The sequence below is a fragment of the Salvelinus alpinus genome, chromosome 4 (genome assembly GCF_045679555.1).
Source record: "Salvelinus alpinus chromosome 4, SLU_Salpinus.1, whole genome shotgun sequence".
Lineage (NCBI taxonomy): Eukaryota > Metazoa > Chordata > Actinopteri > Salmoniformes > Salmonidae > Salvelinus > Salvelinus alpinus.
This window is the reverse complement of record NC_092089.1, coordinates 98,930,954-98,951,746: the sequence shown is the minus strand read 5'-3', so window position 1 is coordinate 98,951,746 and position 20,793 is coordinate 98,930,954.

Genomic DNA, 20,793 nt, shown 5'->3' with positions numbered 1-20,793 from the left:
TACAATGGTAGGAACATCTTGGTATTATATTTACAATGATAGGAACATCTTGGTATTATATTTACAATGATAGGAACATCTTGGTATTATATTTACAATGATAGGAACATCTTGGTATTATATTTACAATGATAGGAACATCTTGGTATTATATTTACAACAATGATAGGAACATCTTGGTATTATATTTACAATGATAGGAACATCTTGGTATTATATTTACAATGATAGGAATATCTTGGTATTATATTTACAATGATAGGAACATCTTGGTATTATATTTACAATGATAGGAACATCTTGGTATTATATTTACATGTACAATGATAGGAACATCTTGGTATTATATTTACAATGATAGGAATATCTTGGTATTATATTTACAATGATAGGAATATCTTGGTATTATATTTACAATGGTAGGAACATCTTGGTATTGTATTTACATGTACAATGGTAGTGTCACGTTCCTGACCTATTTTTATGTTATTTTGATTATGTTTAGTTGGTCAGGGCGTGAGTTGGGGTGGGCATTGTATGTTGTGTGTGTTTGGTTAGTCTATGGGTGTTGTATGTGTATGGGATAGTGTTTGTTAGGTTGTCTAGTCATGTCTATGGCTGCCTAGATTGGGTCTCAATCAGAGACAGCTGTCATTCATTTGTCTCTGATTGGGAGCCATATTTAAGGTAGCCATAGGCAGTAGGCTTTTGTGGGTGTTTGTTTCCTGTCTCTGTGTTTGTTCTGCACCAGATAGGACTGTCTCGGTTTTCACGGTTTGTTATTTTGTTATTTGTTAAGTGTTCACGGTTATTGTTTAATTAAACATGTTGAGCACTGGCTACGCTGCATTTTGGTCCTCTCCTTCATCCCAAGAAGAAAACCGTTACAGAAACACCCACCAAACCCGGACCAAGCAGCGTAGCAACGGGGAGCAGCAGCGGCCCAGTACACAGGACTACTGGACACAGGAGGAATGGTCTTGGGAGATCATGGACGGAAAAGGACCCTGGGGAAGGGTTGGAGAGAATCGCCGCTCTCGGGAGAAGAAGGAGGCAGCCACAGCCCAGGAGCGGTGGATTGAGGAGGCAGCACGTAAGAGAGGCTGGAAGCCCGAGAGGCTCACCCAAAAATTTCTTGGGGGGGGGGGGGCTAAAGGGGAGTGTGGCGAAGCCGGGTTGGATACCTGAGCCAACTCCCCGGGCTTGCCGTGGAGTGAGAGGGCGTCGTACTGGTCAGACACCGTGTTATGCGGTAAAGCGCACGGTGTCCCCAGTACGCGTGCTTAGCCCAGTGCGGGCTATTCCACCTTGCCGCATTGGGAGGGCTAGGTTGGGCATCGAGCCGGATGCCATGAAGCCGGCCCAACGTATCTGGCCTCCAGTACGTCTCCTCGGGCCGGCGTACATGGCACCAGCCTTACAGGTGGTGTCCCCGGTTCGCCTGCATAGCCCAGTGCGGGCTATTCCACCTCGCCGCACTGGCAGGGCTACGGGGACCATTCAACCTGGTAAGGTTGGGGAGGCTCGGTGCTCAAGAGCACGTGTCCTCCTTCACGGTCCGGTATATCCGGCGCCACCTTCCCACCCCAGCTCAGTACCATCAGTGCCTACACCACGCACCAGGCTTCCAGTGCATCTCCAGAGCCCTGTTCCTCCTCCACGCACTCTCCCTATGGTGCGTGTCTCCAGCCCAGTGCCTCCAGTTCCGGCACCACGCACCAAGCCTCCTGTGCGTCTCCAGAGCCCTGTACGCACTGTTCCTTCTCCCCGCACTCGCCCTAAGGTGCGTGCCCTCAGCCCGGTACCTCCAGTTCCGGTACCACGCACCAGGCCTAGAGTGCGCCACGAGAGTCCAGTGTGCCCTGTTGTTGTTCCCCGCACTAGCCTGAAGGTGCGTGTCCTTAGCCCGGTACCTCCAGTTCCGGTACCACGCACCAGGCCTACAGTGCGTCTCAGCCGGCCAGAGTCTGCCGTCTGCCCAGCGGCGCCTGAACTGCCCGTCTGCCCAGCGGCGCCTGAACTGCCCGTCTGCCCAGCGGCGCCTGAACTGCCCGTCTGCCCAGCGGCGCCTGAACTGCCCGTCTGCCCAGCGGCGCCTGAACTGCCCGTCTGCCCAACGCCGTCTGAACTGTCCGTCTGCCATGAGCCTGCAAAGCCGCCCGTCTGCCATGAGCCTGCAAAGCCGCCCGTCTGCCATGAGCCTACAGAGCCGTCCGCCAGACAGGAGCCGCTAGAGCCGTCCGCCAGACAGGAGCCGCTAGAGCCTTCCGCCAGACCGGATCAGCCAGAGCCTTCCGCCAGACCGGATCAGCCAGAGCCTTCCGCCAGACCGGATCAGCCAGAGCCTTCCGCCAGACCGGATCAGCCAGAGCCGTCAGCCAGCCATGACCAGCCAGAGCCGTCAGCCAGCCATGACCAGCCAGAGCCGTCAGCCAGCCATGACCGGCCAGAGCCGTCAGCCAGCCAGGATCCGCCAGCCAGCCAGGATCCGCCAGCCAGCCAGGATCCGCCGTCCCTCAGCCCGGAGCCGCCGTCCCTCAGCCCGGAGCTGCCGTCCCTCAGCCCGGAGCTGCCGTCCCTCAGCCCGGAGCTGCCGTCCCTCAGCCCGGAGCTGCCGTCCCTCAGCCCGGAGCTGCCGTCCCTCAGCCCGGAGCTGCCGTCCCTCATCCCGGTGTTGCCCCTTATCCCGGTGCTGCCCCTTATCCCGATGCTGCCCCTTCAGTTAGGTGGGTTTAGTTGGAGGGTGGTCATTGGGTGGGGGATACGGAAGCGGGGAGTGACTATGGTGGTGTGGGGACAGCGTCCAGAGCCGGAGCCACCACCGTGGACAGATGCCCACCCAGACCCTCCCCTAGACTTTTGGTGGTGCGTTCGGAGTACGCACCTTGAGGGGGGGGTTATGTCACGTTCCTGACCTATTTTTATGTTATTTTGATTATGTTTAGTTGGTCAGGGCGTGAGTTGGGGTGGGCATTGTATGTTGTGTGTGTTTGGTTAGTCTATGGGTGTTGTATGTGTATGGGATAGTGTTTGTTAGGTTGTCTAGTCATGTCTATGGCTGCCTAGATTGGGTCTCAATCAGAGACAGCTGTCATTCATTTGTCTCTGATTGGGAGCCATATTTAAGGTAGCCATAGGCAGTAGGCTTTTGTGGGTGTTTGTTTCCTGTCTCTGTGTTTGTTCTGCACCAGATAGGACTGTCTCGGTTTTCACGGTTTGTTATTTTGTTATTTGTTAAGTGTTCACGGTTATTGTTTAATTAAACATGTTGAGCACTGGCTACGCTGCATTTTGGTCCTCTCCTTCATCCCAAGAAGAAAACCGTTACAGGTAGGAACATCTTGGTATTATATTTACATGTACAATGGTAGGAACATCTTGGTATTATATTTACAATGATAGGAATATCTTGGTATTGTATTTACAATGATAGGAACATCTTGGTATTATATTTACAATGATAGGAACATCTTGGTATTATATTTACAATGATAGGAATATCTTGGTATTGTATTTACATGTACAATGGTAGGAACATCTTGGTATTATATTTACAATGATAGGAACATCTTGGTATTATATTTACAATGATAGGAACATCTTGGTATTGTATTTACAATGATAGGAACATCTTGGTATTATATTTACAATGATAGGAACATCTTGGTATTATATTTACAATGATAGGAACATCTTGGTATTATATTTACAATGATAGGAATATCTTGGTATTATATTTATAATGATAGGAACATCTTGGTATTGTATTTACAATGATAGGAATATCTTGGTATTGTATTTGATCTCGTATCTCACTGTATAGTAGAGTATATTGACCCCATGCAGCAGAAAGACATTGGGTTGAGAGGATATTGACCCCATGCAGCAGAAAGACCTTGGGTTGAGAGGATATTGACCCCATGCAGCAGACAAACCTTGGGTTGAGAGGATATTGACCCCATGCAGCAGACAAACCTTGGGTTGAGAGGATATTGACCCCATGCAGCAGACAAACCTTGGGTTGAGAGGATATTGACCCCATGCAGCAGACAAACCTTGGGTTGAGAGGATATTGACCCCATGCAGCAGAAAGACATTGGGTTGAGAGGATATTGACCCCATGCAGCACTTCTTAATGAGACATGACGACAATGCATTTGTTTAAACTCGGCTGGTGCCACTCAACATTTGCATATTCTGTGAAGGCTGCTGAAAACGGAGCACTTTAAAACCCATCAGTGCTGTAGCTCTTTTCAACTGCACCCAGTCGTCCAAATGACGTTTGAAAGTGAATAGTACTTCATCTAAGACCAAGAGACACCAGTAGAAGCACACGTTGGTTACTTTCCAAATGGCACCCTATTCCCTACTTTTGACGAGAACCCTTTGGGCCCTGGTTAAAAAGCAGTGCACTAAACAGGAAATACAGTGCCAATAGGGATGCAAGTGTGTGTTTTTACTTTATGAGCCGAGACATCATTTGTCGTGTTGATTGACTAGTGGAGGTTCGAAGTATGCATTTGGACAGGAAAACGTCAGTTGTAATATTTCCTGATGGCCAATGGAGCAACGTAGGACTACAGAAACTGTACTGTATGTCAAGTAAAGAGATAGTAATATGGTGACAGGTGACAGGGACTGAAACGGATGGAACCTGACAGTGATCATCTGTTAATACAACTCTCTGGCTTTATGATACCCTCATCATCATCATCATCATCATCTGTTAATACAACTCTCTGGCTTTATGATACCCTCATCATCATCATCATCATCATCATCTGTCAATACAACTCTCTGGCTTTATGATACCCTCATCATCATCATCATCATCTGTAAATACAACTCTCTGGCTTTATAATACCCTCATCATCATCATCATCATCATCTGTTAATACAACTCTTTGGCTTTATGATACCCTCATCATCATCATCATCATCTGTCAATACAACTCTCTGGCTTTATGATACCCTCATCATCATCATCATCATCTGTAAATACAACTCTCTGGCTTTATGATACCCTCCCATCATCATCATCATCATCATCTGTTAATACAACTCTCTGGCTTTATGATACCCTCATCATCATCTGTTAATACAACTCTCTGGATTTATCAAATGAGATCAAATGTTATTTGTCACATGCCGCCAAATACAAGGGCTTGTAATTTCGCCCTTAAGGATCGGCCCCTTTTTTTAAATGTTCGCCTAAAATGACATACCAAAATCCAACTGCCTTTAGCTCAGGCCCTGAAGCAAGGATATGCATATTCTTGGTACTATTTGAAAGGAAACACTTTGAAGTTTGTGGAAATGTGAAAGGAATGTAAGAGAATATAACACATTAGTTCTGGTAAAAGATAATACAAAGGGGGAAAAAACTGTTGAATTTTTTTTTTTTTGTACCATCATCTTTGAAATGCAAGAGAAAGGCCATAATGTATTATTCCAGCCCAGCTGCAAATTAGATTGTGGCCACTAGATGGCAGCAGTGTATGCGCAACGTTTTAGACTGATCCAATGAACCATTGCATTTCTGTTCAAAATGTTGTATCAAGACTGCCCAAATGTGCCTAATTTGTTTATTCATATCTTTTCATGTTCAAATTTGTGCACTCTCCTCAAACAATAGCATGGTATTCTTTCACTGTAATAGCTACTGTAAATTGGACAGTGCAGTTAGATTAACAAGAATTTAAGCTTTCTGCCAATATCAGATATGTCTATGTCCTGGGAAATGTTCTTGTTACTTACAACCTCATGCTAATTGCATTAGCCTACGTTTGCTCAACCGTCCCTCAGGGGACCCACCAATCCTGAAGACGTTTTTTTAATTAACCAACAGTGCAGTTCAAGAAGAGTTAAGAAAATATTTACCAAATAAAGGAAAGTAAAAAAATATATATTTTTTTACAGTAACACAATAACATAACAATAACGAGGCTATACACAGGGGGTACCGGTACCGAGTAAATGTGTGGGGGTACAGGTTAGTTGAGGTAATTTGTACATGTAGGTAGGGGTAAAGTGACTATGTATAGATAATAAACAGTGAGTAGCAGCAGTGTACAAAACAAATGGGGGGTACATGTAAATAGTCCGGTGAATACCCTCATCATCATTTAGTCATTTGTTGGAATAAGGATGTGTGATATCTGGAATTACTACTATCTACTAAATGATCTGACAGCAAATTGAGGTTTCGGTTAGACTGCATTGTCCTGGTCCTCACCTCGACACTGAACTAATGCCAACAGTAATGTACTATTACACTGTGACAGACAGACAGGTTAGACAGACAGGTTGAGACTGACATGTCAGAGGGACAGGTTGAGACAGACAGGTCAGACAGCGGCAGCGGCGGTTGAGACAGAAAGGTCAGACAGACAGGTCAGACAGACAGGTTGACGACAGGAGCAGCGGTTGACGCAGGGCAGACGGTGAGCGCGGTGGCGACGGAGCAGACAGGTTGAGACAGACAGGTTGAGACAGATAGGTCAGACAGACAGGTTGAGACAGAAAGGTAAGACAGACAGGTTAGACAGACAGGTTGAGACAGACATGTTAGACAGACAGGTTTAGACAGACAGGTCAGACAGACAGGTTGAGACAGACAGGTTAGGCAGACAGGTTGAGACAGACAGGTCAAACAGATAGGTTGAGACAGACAGGTCAGACAGACAGACAGGAAAGACAGGTTGAGACAGACAGGTTTGAGACAGACAGGTTGAGACAGACAGGTCAGAGAGATAGGTTGAGACAGACAGGTCAGACATACAGGTTAGACAGACAGGTTGAGACAGACAGGTCAGACAGACAGTTTGAGACAGACAGGACAGACAGACAGGTTCGACAGATAGGTTGAGACTGACAGGTCAGACAGACAGGTCAGACAGACAGGTTGAGACTGACATGTTGAGACTGACAGGCCAGACAGATAGGTCAGACAGACAGGTTGAGACAGACAGGTCAGACAGACAGGTCAGAAGGACAGGTTGAGACAGACAGGTCAAACAGACAGGTCAGACAGACAGGTCAGACAGACAGGTTGAGACAGACAGGTTGAGACAGACAGGTCAGACAGACAGGTTAGACAGAAAGGTCAGACAGACAGGTTAGACAGACAGGTTGAGACAGACAGGTCAGACAGACAGGTTGAGACAGACAGGTTGAGACAGATAGGTCAGACAGACAGGTTGAGACAGACAGGTTGAGACAGACAGGTTGAGACAGACAGGTTGAGACAGACAGGTTGAGACAGACAGGTCAGACAGACAGGTTAGACAGACAGGTTGAGACAGACATGTTAGACAGACAGGTTAGACAGACAGGTTTAGACAGACAGGTCAGACAGACAGGTTGAGACAGACAGGTTAGACAGACAGGTTGAGACAGACAGGTCAAACAGATAGGTTGAGACAGACAGGTCAGACAGACAGACAGGTTAGACAGACAGGTTGAGACAGACAGGTCAGACAGACAGGTTGAGACAGACAGGTCAGACAGACAGGTTGAGACAAACAGGTCAGACAGACAGGTTGAGACAGACATGTCAGACAGACAGGTTGAGACAGACAGGTTGAGACAGACAGGTTAGACAGACAGGTTTAGACAGACAGGTCAGACAGACAGGTTGAGACAGACAGGTTAGACAGACAGGTTGAGACAGACAGGTCAAACAGATAGGTTGAGACAGACAGGTCAGACAGACAGACAGGTTAGACAGACAGGTTGAGACAGACAGGTTAGACAGACAGGTTGAGACAGACAGGTCAAACAGATAGGTTGAGACAGACAGGTTAGACAGACAGGTTGAGACAGACAGGTTGAGACAGACAGGTTGAGACAGACAGGTTGAGACAGACAGGTTGAGACAAACAGGTCAGACGCACAGGTTGAGACAGACATGTCAGACAGATAGGTCAGACAGACAGGTTGAGACAGACAGGTTGAGACAGACAGGTCAGACAGACATGTTAGACAGACAGGTTGAGACAGACAGGTTGAGACCAACAGGTCAGACAGACAGGTTGAGACAGACAGGTCAGACAAACAAGTCAGACAGACAGGTTCGACAGACAGGTTGAGAACAACAGGTCAGAGAGATAGGTTGAGACAGACAGGTCAGACAGACAGGTTAGACAGACAGTTTGAGACAGACAGGTCAGACAGACAGGTTGAGACAGACAGGACAGACAGACAGGTTGAGACAGACAGGTTAGACAGACAGGTTGAGACAGACAGGTCAGACAAACAAGTCAGACAGACAGGTTCGACAGACAGGTTGAGACAGACAGGTCAGAGAGATAGGTTGAGACAGACAGGTCAGACAGACAGGTTAGACAGACAGTTTGAGACAGACAGGTCAGACAGACAGGTTGAGACAGACAGACAGGACAGACAGACAGGTTGAGACAGACAGGTTAGACAGACAGGTTGAGACAGACAGGTCAAAAAGATAGGTTGAGACAGACAGGTCAGTCAAACAGACAGGTTAGACAGACAGGTTGAGACAGACAGGTCAGACAGACAGGTTGAGACAGACAGGTCAGACAGACAGTTTGAGAAATACAGTTTGAGACAGGCAGGTCAGACAGACAGGTTGAGACAGACAGTTTGAGACAGACAGGTTGAGACAGACAGGTCAGACAGACAGGTGGAGACAAACAGGTCAGACAGACAGGTCAGACAGACAGGTTGAGACAGACAGGTTGAGACAGACAGGCCAGACAGACAGGTTGAGACAATAAGGTTGAGACAGACAGGTCAGACAGACAGGTTAAGACAGACAGGTTGAGACAGACAGGTTGAGACAGACAGGTCAGACAGACAGGTTGAGACAGACAGGTCAGAGAGATGGGTTGAGACAGACAGGTCAGACATACAGGTTAGACAGACAGGTTGAGACAGACAGGTCAGACAGACAGTTTGAGACAGACAGGACAGACAGACAGGTTCGACAGATAGGTTGAGACTGACAGGTCAGACAGACAGGTCAGACAGACAGGTTGAGACTGACATGTTGAGACTGACAGGCCAGACAGACAGGTCAGACAGACAGGCTGAGACTGACAGGTCAGACAGACAGGTTGAGACAAACAGGTTGAGACAGATAGGTCAGACAGACAGGTTGAGACAGACAGGTCAGACAGACAGGTCAGAAGGACAGGTTGAGACAGACAGGTCAAACAGACAGGTCAGAAAGACAGGTTGAGACAGACAGGTCAGACAGACAGGTTAGACAGACAGGTTGAGACAGACAGGTCAGACAGACAGGTTGAGACAGACAGGTTAGACAGACAGGTTGAGACAGACAGGTCAAACAGATAGGTTGAGACAGACAGGTCAGACAGACAGACAGGTTAGACAGACAGGTTGAGACAGACAGGTTGAGACAGACAGGTCAGACAGACAGGTTGAGACAAACAGGTCAGACACACAGGTTGAGACAGACATGTCAGACAGATAGGTCAGACAGACAGGTTGAGACAGACAGGTTGAGACAGACAGGTCAGACAGACATGTTAGACAGACAGGTTGAGACAGACAGGTTGAGACCAACAGGTCAGACAGACAGGTTGAGACAGACAGGTCAGACAAACAAGTCAGACAGACAGGTTCGACAGACAGGTTGAGACAGACAGGTCAGAGAGATAGGTTGAGACAGACAGGTCAGACAGACAGGTTAGACAGACAGTTTGAGACAGACAGGTCAGACAGACAGGTTGAGACAGACAGGACAGACAGACAGGTTGAGACAGACAGGTTAGACAGACAGGTTGAGACAGACAGGTCAAAAAGATAGGTTGAGACAGACAGGTCAAAAAGATAGGTTGAGACAGACAGGTTAGACAGACAGGTTGAGACAGACAGGTCAGACAGACAGGTTGAGACAGACAGGTTGAGACAGACAGGTCAGACAGACAGTTTGAGAAATACAGTTTGAGACAGGCAGGTCAGACAGACAGGTTGAGACAGACAGTTTGAGACAGACAGGTTGAGACAGACAGGTCAGACAGACAGGTGGAGACAAACAGGTCAGACAGACAGGTCAGACAGACAGGTTGAGACAGACAGGTTGAGACAGACAGGCCAGACAGACAGGTTGAGACAATAAGGTTGAGACAGACAGGTCAGACAGACAGGTTAAGACAGACAGGTTGAGACAGACAGGTTGAGACAGACAGGTCAGACAGACAGGTTGAGACAGACAGGTCAGAGAGATGGGTTGAGACAGACAGGTCAGACATACAGGTTAGACAGACAGGTTGAGACAGACAGGTCAGACAGACAGTTTGAGACAGACAGGACAGACAGACAGGTTCGACAGATAGGTTGAGACTGACAGGTCAGACAGACAGGTCAGACAGACAGGTTGAGACTGACAGGTTGAGACTGACAGGCCAGACAGACAGGTCAGACAGACAGGCTGAGACTGACAGGTCAGACAGACAGGTTAGACAAACAGGTTGAGACAGACAGGTCAGACAGACAGGTTGAGACAGACAGGTCAGACAGACAGGTCAGAAGGACAGGTTGAGACAGACAGGTCAAACAGACAGGTCAGAAAGACAGGTTGAGACAGACAGGTCAGACAGACAGGTTAGACAGACAGGTTGAGACAGACAGGTCAGACAGACAGGTTGAGACAGACAGGTTAGACAGACAGGTTGAGACAGACAGGTTGAGACAGACAGGTTGAGACATACAGGTTGAGACAGACAGGTCAGACAGACAGGTTGAGACAAACAGGTCAGACGCACAGGTTGAGACAGACATGTCAGACAGATAGGTCAGACAGACAGGTTGAGACAGACAGGTTGAGACAGACAGGTCAGACAGACATGTTAGACAGACAGGTTGAGACAGACAGGTTGAGACCAACAGGTCAGACAGACAGGTTGAGACAGACAGGTCAGACAAACAAGTCAGACAGACAGGTTCGACAGACAGGTTGAGACAGACAGGTCAGAGAGATAGGTTGAGACAGACAGGTCAGACAGACAGGTTAGACAGACAGTTTGAGACAGACAGGTCAGACAGACAGGTTGAGACAGACAGGACAGACAGACAGGTTGAGACAGACAGGTTAGACAGACAGGTTGAGACAGACAGGTCAAAAAGATAGGTTGAGACAGACAGACAGGTTAGACAGACAGGTTGAGACAGACAGGTCAGACAGACAGGTTGAGACAGACAGGTTGAGACAGACAGGTCAGACAGACAGTTTGAGAAATACAGTTTGAGACAGGCAGGTCAGACAGACAGGTTGAGACAGACAGGTTGAGACAGACAGGTTGAGACAGACAGGTCACAGGTCAGACAGACAGGTTAGACAGACAGTTTGAGACAGACAGGTCAGACAGACAGGTTGAGACAGACAGGACAGACAGACAGGTTGAGACAGACAGGTTAGACAGACAGGTTGAGACAGACAGGTCAAAAAGATAGGTTGAGACAGACAGGTCAGTCAAACAGACAGGTTAGACAGACAGGTTGAGACAGACAGGTCAGACAGACAGGTTGAGACAGACAGGTTGAGACAGACAGGTCAGACAGACAGTTTGAGAAATACAGTTTGAGACAGGCAGGTCAGACAGACAGGTTGAGACAGACAGGTTGAGACAGACAGGTTGAGACAGACAGGTCAGACAGACAGGTGGAGACAAACAGGTCAGACAGACAGGTCAGACAGACAGGTTGAGACAGACAGGTTGAGACAGACAGGCCAGACAGACAGGTTGAGACAATAAGGTTGAGACAGACAGGTCAGACAGACAGGTTGAGACAGACAGGTTGAGACAGACAGGCCAGACAGACAGGTTGAGACAATAAGGTTGAGACAGACAGGTCAGACAGACAGGTTAAGACAGACAGGTTGAGACAGACAGGTTGAGACAGACAGGTCAGACAGACAGGTTGAGACAGACAGGTCAGAGAGATGGGTTGAGACAGACAGGTCAGACATACAGGTTAGACAGACAGGTTGAGACAGACAGGTCAGACAGACAGTTTGAGACAGACAGGACAGACAGACAGGTTCGACAGATAGGTTGAGACTGACAGGTCAGACAGACAGGTCAGACAGACAGGTTGAGACTGACAGGTTGAGACTGACAGGCCAGACAGACAGGTCAGAAGGACAGGTTGAGACAGACAGGTCAAACAGACAGGTCAGAAAGACAGGTTGAGACAGACAGGTCAGACAGACAGGTCAGACAGACAGGTTGAGACAGACAGGTCAGACAGACAGGTCAGAAAGACAGGTTGAGACTGACAGGTCAGACAGACAGGTTGAGATGGGGCAGAGACAACAGTTTTCTGTTCTCTTAGTTCTCTTAGTTTTCTGTCATAACTGTTGTATTTTGATTGGGTGTCTGGCTGGCTGCTTCACCTTGGATGAGCGCAGTAAAACAAAGTCCAGAGGAGAGAGCTGTGAGATCCGGCTCAGTATAACGCTTTCATTTGTGGTTATGCTACGAGCCTGACTAGAAACCAGCAGGCCCTATTGAGCACAGACAGTGGGAAGTCATCACGCCCGTCACCCTCTGCAAACACAGGGAGGATTAAGGAATCAAAGATGTGAGAACTGACAGTGACTGAAATGAAAAGCAACTCTGTCAACTCTCTCCTCAAACATCAGCAACGCTAAGCAGAAACCATAGTAATGGGACGTGGTAATGGTGTGTGTGTGTGTGTGTGCGTGTGTGTGTGTGTGCGTGTGTGTGTGTGTGTGCGTGTGTCTGTGTGTGTGCGTCTGTGTGTGTGCGTCTGTTTGTGTGCGTGTGCGTGTGCGTGTGCGTGCCTTGTATCTGTGACGAGCTATAGTCTACACAGTCCACACAGACTGAAGAGAGATCCCCCCCCCCCCCCCCTTTTAGCTGTGTCACTCAAAGAGAGAGAGAAGGAGAGCGAGAACTCATATTTAAGCATCCTAAATGCGACCTTATTCCCTATATAGTGCACTACTTTTGACCAGAGAACAATGAGCCCTAACCCTATGGACCTTGGTCAGTAGTAGTGCATTACATAGTGAAATAGGGTGCCGTTTGTCAAAGCCCAACAGGTAATCAGGGATGAGCCTTCAGCCGTTGGAGGTGAGAAGTGTTAATCCTGAATTAAATGATCTGGCACTTTACAAAATACGAGACAATTACAGGGATAATTATACCAAGCCTTCACACAGCGCCTGTGGGTTACAACTATCATAATACAGTAGACTTCACACAGAGCATAGCTGCTTCAGCGTCAGGGTCTCCACTCTCCAGGTGTGGCTGCTACAGTAGAGGGGACCACAGACCTACTGTAGAGAGGTGGAGGGGAACACAGACCTACTGTAGAGAGGTGGAGGGTGGAGGGGACCACACACCTACTGTAGAGAGGCGGAGGGGACCACAGACCTACTGTAAAGAGGGGGAGGGTGGAGGGGACAACAGACCTACTGTAGAGAGGTGGAGGGGAACACAGACCTACTGTAGAGAGGTGGAGGGTGGAGGGGACCAGAGACCTACTGTAGAAAGGTGGAGAGTGGAGGGGACCACAGACCTACTGTAGAGAGGGGGATGGTGGAGGGGACAACAGACCTACTGTAGAGAGGTGGAGGGGAACACAGACCTACTGTAGAGAGGTGGAGGGTGGAGGGGACCAGAGACCTACTGTAGAAAGGTGGAGAGTGGAGGGGACCACAGACCTACTGTAGAGTGGGGGAGGGGACTACAGACCTACTGAAGAGAGGCGGAGGGGACCACAGACCTACTGTAGAGAGGGGGAGGGTGGAGGGGACCACACACCTACTGTAGAGAGGTGGAGGGTGGAGGGGACCACAGACTTACTGTAGAGAGGGGGAGTGTGGAGGGGACCACAGACCTACTGTAGAGAGGGGGAGGGTGGAGGGCACCACAGACCTACTGTAGAGAGGTGGAGGGTGGAGGGTGGAGGGTGGAGGGGACCACAGACCTACTGTAGAGAGGGGGAGTGTGGAGGGGACCACAGACCTGTAGAGGGGTGGAGGGTGGAGGGGACCACAGACCTACTGTAGAGAGGGGGGGGTGGAGGGGACCACAGACCTACTGTAGAGAGGTGGAGGGTGGAGGGGACCACAGACCTACTGTAGAGGGGTGGAGGGTGAAGGGTGCAGAGAGGAGGGGACCACACACCTACTGTAGAGAGGGGGAGGGGACCATAGACCTACTGTAGAGAAGTGGAGGGTGGAGGGGACCACAGACCTACTGTAGAGAGGTGGAGGGTGGAGGGGACCACAGACCTACTGTAGAGGGGTGGAGGGTGGAGGGTGCAGAGAGGAGGGGACCACACACCTACTGTAGAGAGGGGGAGGGGACCATAGACCTACTGTAGAGAAGTGGAGGGTGGAGGGGAACACAGACCTACTGTAGAGAAGTGGAGGGTGGAGGGTGGAGGGGACCACAGACCTACTGTAGAGAAGTGGAGGGTGGAGGGGACCACAGACCTACTGTAGAGAAGTGGAGGGTGGAGGGGACCACAGACCTACTGTAGAGAGGTGGAGGGTGGAGGGGACCACAGACCTACTGTAGAGAGGTAGAGGGTGGAGGGGACCACACACCTACTGTAGAGAGGTGGAGGGTGGAGGGGACCACAGACCTACTGTAGAGAGGTGGAGGGTGGAGGGGACCACACACCTACTGTAGAGAGGTGGAGGGTGAAGGGGACCACAGACCTACTGTAGAGAGGTAGAGGTTGGAGGGGACCACACACCTACTGTAGAGAGGTGGAGGGTGAAGGGGACCACAGACCTACTGTAGAGAGGTGGAGGGTGGAGGGTGGAGGGAAACACAGACCTACTGTAGAGAGGGGGAGGGTGGAGGGGACCACGGACCTACTGTAGAGAGGTGGAGGGTGGAGAGGACCACAAACCTACTGTAGAGAGGTGGACGGTGGAGGTTGGAGGGGACCACAGACCTACTGTACAGAGGTGGAGGGTGGAGGGGACCACAGACCTACTTTAGAAAGGTGGAGGGGACCACAGACCTGCTTTAGTGAGGTTTAGGGTGGAGGGTACCACAGACCTGCTGTAGAGAGGTGGAGTGGACCACATACCTACTGTAGAGAGGTGGAGGGTGGAGGGGACCACAGACCTACTGTAGAGGGGTGGAGGGTGCAGAGAGGAGGGGACCACACACCTACTGTAGAGAAGTGGAGGGTGGAGTGGACCACAGACCTACTGTAGAGAAGTGGAGGGTGGAGGGGACCACAGACCTACTGTAGAGAGGTGGAGGGTGGAGGGGACCACACACCTACTGTAGAGAGGGGGAGGGTGGAGGGGACCACATACCTACTGTACAGAGGTGGAGGGTGGAGGGGACCACAGACCTACTGTAGAGAGGTGGAGGGTGGAGCGGACAACAGACCTACTGTACAGAGGTGGAGGGTGGATTGGACCACAGACCTACTGTACAGAGGTGGAGGGGACCACAGAACTACTGTAGAGAGGTGGAAGGTGGAGGGGACCAAAGACCTACTGTAGAGAGGTGGAGGGTGGAGGGGACCACAGACCTACTGTAGAGAGGGGGAGGGTGGAGGGGACCACATACCTACTGTAGAGAGGTGGAGGGTGGAGGGGAACACAGACCTACTGTACAGAGGTGGAGGGTGGAGGGGAACACAGACCTACTGTAGAGAGGGGGAGGGTGAAGGGGACCACAGACCTACTGTAGAGAGGTGGAGGGTGAAGGGGACCACAGACCTTCTGTAGAGAGGTGGAGGGTGGAGGGTGGAGGGGACCACAGACCTACTGTAGAGAGGTGGAGGGTGAAGGGGACCACAGACCTTCTGTAGAGAGGGGGAGGGTGGAGGGGACCACAGACCTACTGTAGAGAGGTGGAGGGTGGAGGGTGAAGGGGACCACAGACCTTCTGTAGAGAGGTGGAGGGTGAAGGGGACCACAGACCTACTGTAGAGAGGTGGAAGGTGGAGGGGACCACAGACCTACTGTAGAGAGGTGGAGGGTGGAGGGGACCACAGACCTACTGTAGAGAGGTGGAGGGGAACACAGACCTACTGTAGAGAGGTGGAGGGTGGAGGGGAACACAGACCTACTGTAGAGAGGTGGAGGGTGAAGGGGACCACAGACCTACTGTAGAGAGGGGGAGGGTGGAGGGGAACACAGACCTACTGTAGAGAGGTGGAGGGTGAAGGGGACCACAGACCTACTGTAGAGAGGTGGAGGGTGGAGGGGAACACAGACCTACTGTACAGAGGTGGAGGGTGGAGGGGAACACAGACCTACTGTAGAGAGGGGGAGGGTGAAGGGGACCACAGACCTACTGTAGAGAGGTGGAGGGTGAAGGGGACCACAGACCTTCTGTAGAGAGGTGGAGGGTGGAGGGTGGAGGGGACCACAGACCTACTGTAGAGAGGTGGAAGGTGGAGGGGACCACAGACCTACTGTAGAGAGATGGAGGGTGGAGGGGAACACAGACCTACTGTAGAGAGGTGGAGGGTGGAAGGGAACACAGACCTACTGTAGAGAGGTGAAGGGGACCACAGACCTACTGTAGAGAGGGGGAGGGTGAAGGGGACCACAGACCTACTGTAGAGAGGGGGAGGGTGAAGGGGACCACAGACCTTCTGTAGAGAGGTGGAGGGTGAAGGGGACCACAGACCTGTAGAGAGGTGGAGGGTGAAGGGGACCACAGACCTGTAGAGAGGGGGAGGGTGGAGGGTGAAGGGGACCACAGACCTTCTGTAGAGAGGGGGAGGGTGAAGGGGACCACAGACCTACTGTAGAGAGGGGGAGGGTGAAGGGGACCACAGACCTGCTGTAGAGAGGTGGAGGGTGAAGGGGACCACAGACCTGTAGAGAGGGGGAGGGTGGAGGGTGAAGGGGACCACAGACCTTCTGTAGAGAGGGGGAGGGGGGAGGGTGAAGGGGACCACAGACCTTCTGTAGAGAGGGGGAGGGTGAAGGGGACCACAGACCTTCTGTAGAGAGGGGGAGGGTGAAGGGGACCACAGACCTTCTGTAGAGAGGGGGAGGGGGGAGGGTAAAGGGGACCACAGACCTTCTGTAGAGAGGGGGAGGGTGAAGGGGACCACAGACCTTCTGTAGAGAGGGGGAGGGTGGAGGGTGAAGGGGACCACAGACCTTCTGTAGAGAGGGGGAGGGTGAAGGGGACCACAGACCTTCTGTAGAGAGGGGGAGGGGGGAGGGTGAAGGGGACCACAGACCTTCTGTAGAGAGGTGGAGGGTGGAGGGGACCACAGATCTACTGTAGAGAGGTGGAGGGTGAAGGGGACCACAGACCTTCTGTAGAGAGGGGGAGGGGGGAGGGTGAAGGGGACCACAGACCTTCTGTAGAGAGGTGGAGGGTGAAGGGGACCACAGACCTGTAGAGCGGGGGAGGGTGGAGGGTGAAGGGGACCACAGACCTTCTGTAGAGAGGGGGAGGGTGAAGGGGACCACAGACCTTCTGTAGAGAGGGGGAGGGTGGAGGGTGAAGGGGACAACAGACCTTTTGTAGAGAGGGGGAGGGTGAAGGGGACCACAGACCTTCTGTAGAGAGGGGGAGGGTGAAGGGGACCACAGACCTTCTGTAGAGAGGGGGAGGGTGGAGGGTGAAGGGGACCACGGACCTTCTGTAGAGAGGGGGAGGGTGAAGGGGACCACAGACCTTCTGTAGAGAGGGGGAGGGGGGAGGGGGGAGGGTGAAGGGGACCACAGACCTTCTGTAGAGAGGTGGAGGGTGAAGGGGACCACAGATCTACTGTAGAGAGGTGGAGGGTGGAGGGGACCACAGACCTTCTGTAGAGAGGGGGAGGGTGGAGGGGACCACAGACCTTCTGTAGAGAGGGGGAGGGTGGAGGGGACCACAGACCTTCTGTAGAGAGGGGGAGGGTGGAGGGGACCACAGACCTACTGTAGAGAGGTGGAGGGTGAAGGGGACCACAGACCTTCTGTAGAGAGGTGGAGGGTGGAGGGGACCACAGACCTTCTGTAGAGAGGGGGAGGGTGGAGGGTGGAGGGGACCACAGACCTACTGTAGAGAGGGGGAGGGTGGAGGGTGGAGGGGACCACAGACCTACTGTAGAGAGGTGGAAGGTGGAGGGGACCACAGACCGACTGTAGAGAGGTGGAGGGTGGAGGGGACCACAGACCTACTGTAGAGAGGGGGAGGGTGGAGGGTGGATGTGACCATGATTTACTAGTGGGGAGGGTGGAGGGTGGAGGGGACCACATACCTACTGTAGAGAGGTGGAAGGTGAAGGGGACCACAGACCTTCTGTAGAGAGGGGGAGGGTGAAGGGGACCACAGACCTTCTGTAGAGAGGGGGAGGGTGGAGGGTGAAGGGGACCACAGACCTTCTGTAGAGAGGGGGAGGGTGAAGGGGACCACAGACCTTCTGTAGAGAGGGGGAGGGGGGAGGGTGAAGGGGACCACAGACCTTCTGTAGAGAGGTGGAGGGTGGAGGGGACCACAGATCTACTGTAGAGAGGTGGAGGGTGGAGGGGACCACAGACCTTCTGTAGAGAGGGGGAGGGTGGAGGGGACCACAGACCTTCTGTAGAGAGGGGGAGGGTGGAGGGGACCACAGACCTTCTGTAGAGAGGGGGAGGGTGGAGGGGACCACAGACCTACTGTAGAGAGGGGGAGGGTGAAGGGGACCACAGACCTACTGTAGAGAGGTGGAGGGTGAAGGGGACCACAGACCGACTGTAGAGAGGGGGAGGGTGGAGGGTGGAGGGGACCACAGACCTACTGTAGAGAGGTGGAAGGTGGAGGGGACCACAGACCGACTGTAGAAAGGTGGAGGGGACCACAGACCTACTGTAGAGAGGTGGAGGGTGGAGGGGACCACACACCTACTGTAGAGAAGTGGAGGGTGGAGGGGAACACAGACCTACTGTAGAGAGGTGGAGGGTGGAGGGGACCACAGACCTACTGTAGAGAGGTGGAGGGTGAAGGGGACCACAGACCTTCTGTAGAGAGGTGGAGGGTGGAGGGTGGAGGGGACCACAGACCTTCTGTAGAGAGGGGGAGGGTGGAGGGTGGAGGGGACCACAGACCTACTGTAGAGAGGGGGAGGGTGGAGGGTGGAGGGGACCACAGACCTACTGTAGAGAGGTGGAAGGTGGAGGGGACCACAGACCGACTGTAGAGAGGTGGAGGGTGGAGGGGACCACAGACCTTCTGTAGAGAGGGGGAGGGTGGAGGGTGGAGGGGACCACAGACCTACTGTAGAGAGGTGGAAGGTGGAGGGGACCACAGACCTACTGTAGAGAGGTGGAGGGGATGGATGTGTGTTTATAGGGGGAGGGTGGAGGGTGGAGGGGACCACAGACCTACTGTAGAGAGTTGGAAGGTGAAGGGGACCACAGACCTTCTGTAGAGAGGGGGAGGGTGAAGGGGACCACAGACCTTCTGTAGAGAGGGGGAGGGTGGAGGGTGAAGGGGACCACAGACCTTCTGTAGAGAGCGGGAGGGTGAAGGGGACCACAGACCTTCTGTGGAGGGGGGAGGGTGAAGGGGACCACAGACCTTCTGTAGAGAGGTGGAGGGTGGAGGGGACCACAGATCTACTGTAGAGAGGTGGAGGGTGGAGGGGACCACAGACCTTCTGTAGAGAGGGGGAGGGTGGAGGGGACCACAGACCTTCTGTAGAGAGGGGGAGGGTGGAGGGGACCACAGACCTTCTGTAGAGAGGGGGAGGGTGGAGGGGACCACAGACCTACTGTAGAGAGGGGGAGGGTGAAGGGGACCACAGACCTACTGTAGAGAGGTGGAGGGTGAAGGGGACCACAGACCTTCTGTAGAGAGGGGGAGGGTGGAGGGTGGAGGGGACCACAGACCTACTGTAGAGAGGTGGAGGGTGGAGGGGACCACACACCTACTGTAGAGAAGTGGAGGGTGGAGGGGAACACAGACCTACTGTAGAGAGGTGGAGGGTGGAGGGGAACACAGACCTACTGTAGAGAGGTGGAGGGTGGAGGGGACCACAGACCTACTGTAGAGAGGTGGAGGGTGAAGGGGACCACAGACCTTCTGTAGAGAGGTGGAGGGTGGAGGGTGGAGGGGGCCACAGACCTTCTGTAGAGAGGGGGAGGGTGGAGGGTGGAGGGGACCACAGACCTACTGTAGAGAGGGGGAGGGTGGAGGGTGGAGGGGACCACAGACCTACTGTAGAGAGGTGGAAGGTGGAGGGGACCACAGACCGACTGTAGAGAGGTGGAGGGTGGAGGGGACCACAGACCTTCTGTAGAGAGGGGGAGGGTGGAGCGGACCACAGACCTACTGTAGAGAGGTGGAAGGTGGAGGGGACCACAGACCGACTGTAGAGAGGTGGAGGGTGGAAGGGACCACAGACCTACTGTAGAGAGGTGGAGGGGATGGATGTGTGTTTATAGGGGAGGGTGGGATTGTGTGTGTGTGTGTGTGTGTGTGTGTGTGTGTGTGTGTGTGTGTGTGTGTGTGTGTGTGTGTGTGTGTGTGTGTGTGTGTGTGTGTGTGTGTGTGTGTGTGTGTGTGTGTGTGTGTGTGTGTGTGTGTGTGTGTGTGTGTGTGTGTGTGTGTGTGTGTGTGTGTGTGTGTGTGTGTGTGTGAGAGAATGTGTACAATGAAAGTGATGAACCAATTTAATGAAGTTCACAAAAAACAATCATATCATCATTAACTTACATTTAAAGTCATAGTTGTATGTCATTTAATCTCAAAAACAGCCATTCAATATGCAGTGTTTTCCCATTAAGAGACAGTTTGTTTACACCTGCAGTAATATATTTAAATCCTCATTTAGAGAGCAAATGTCAAAGAAGAT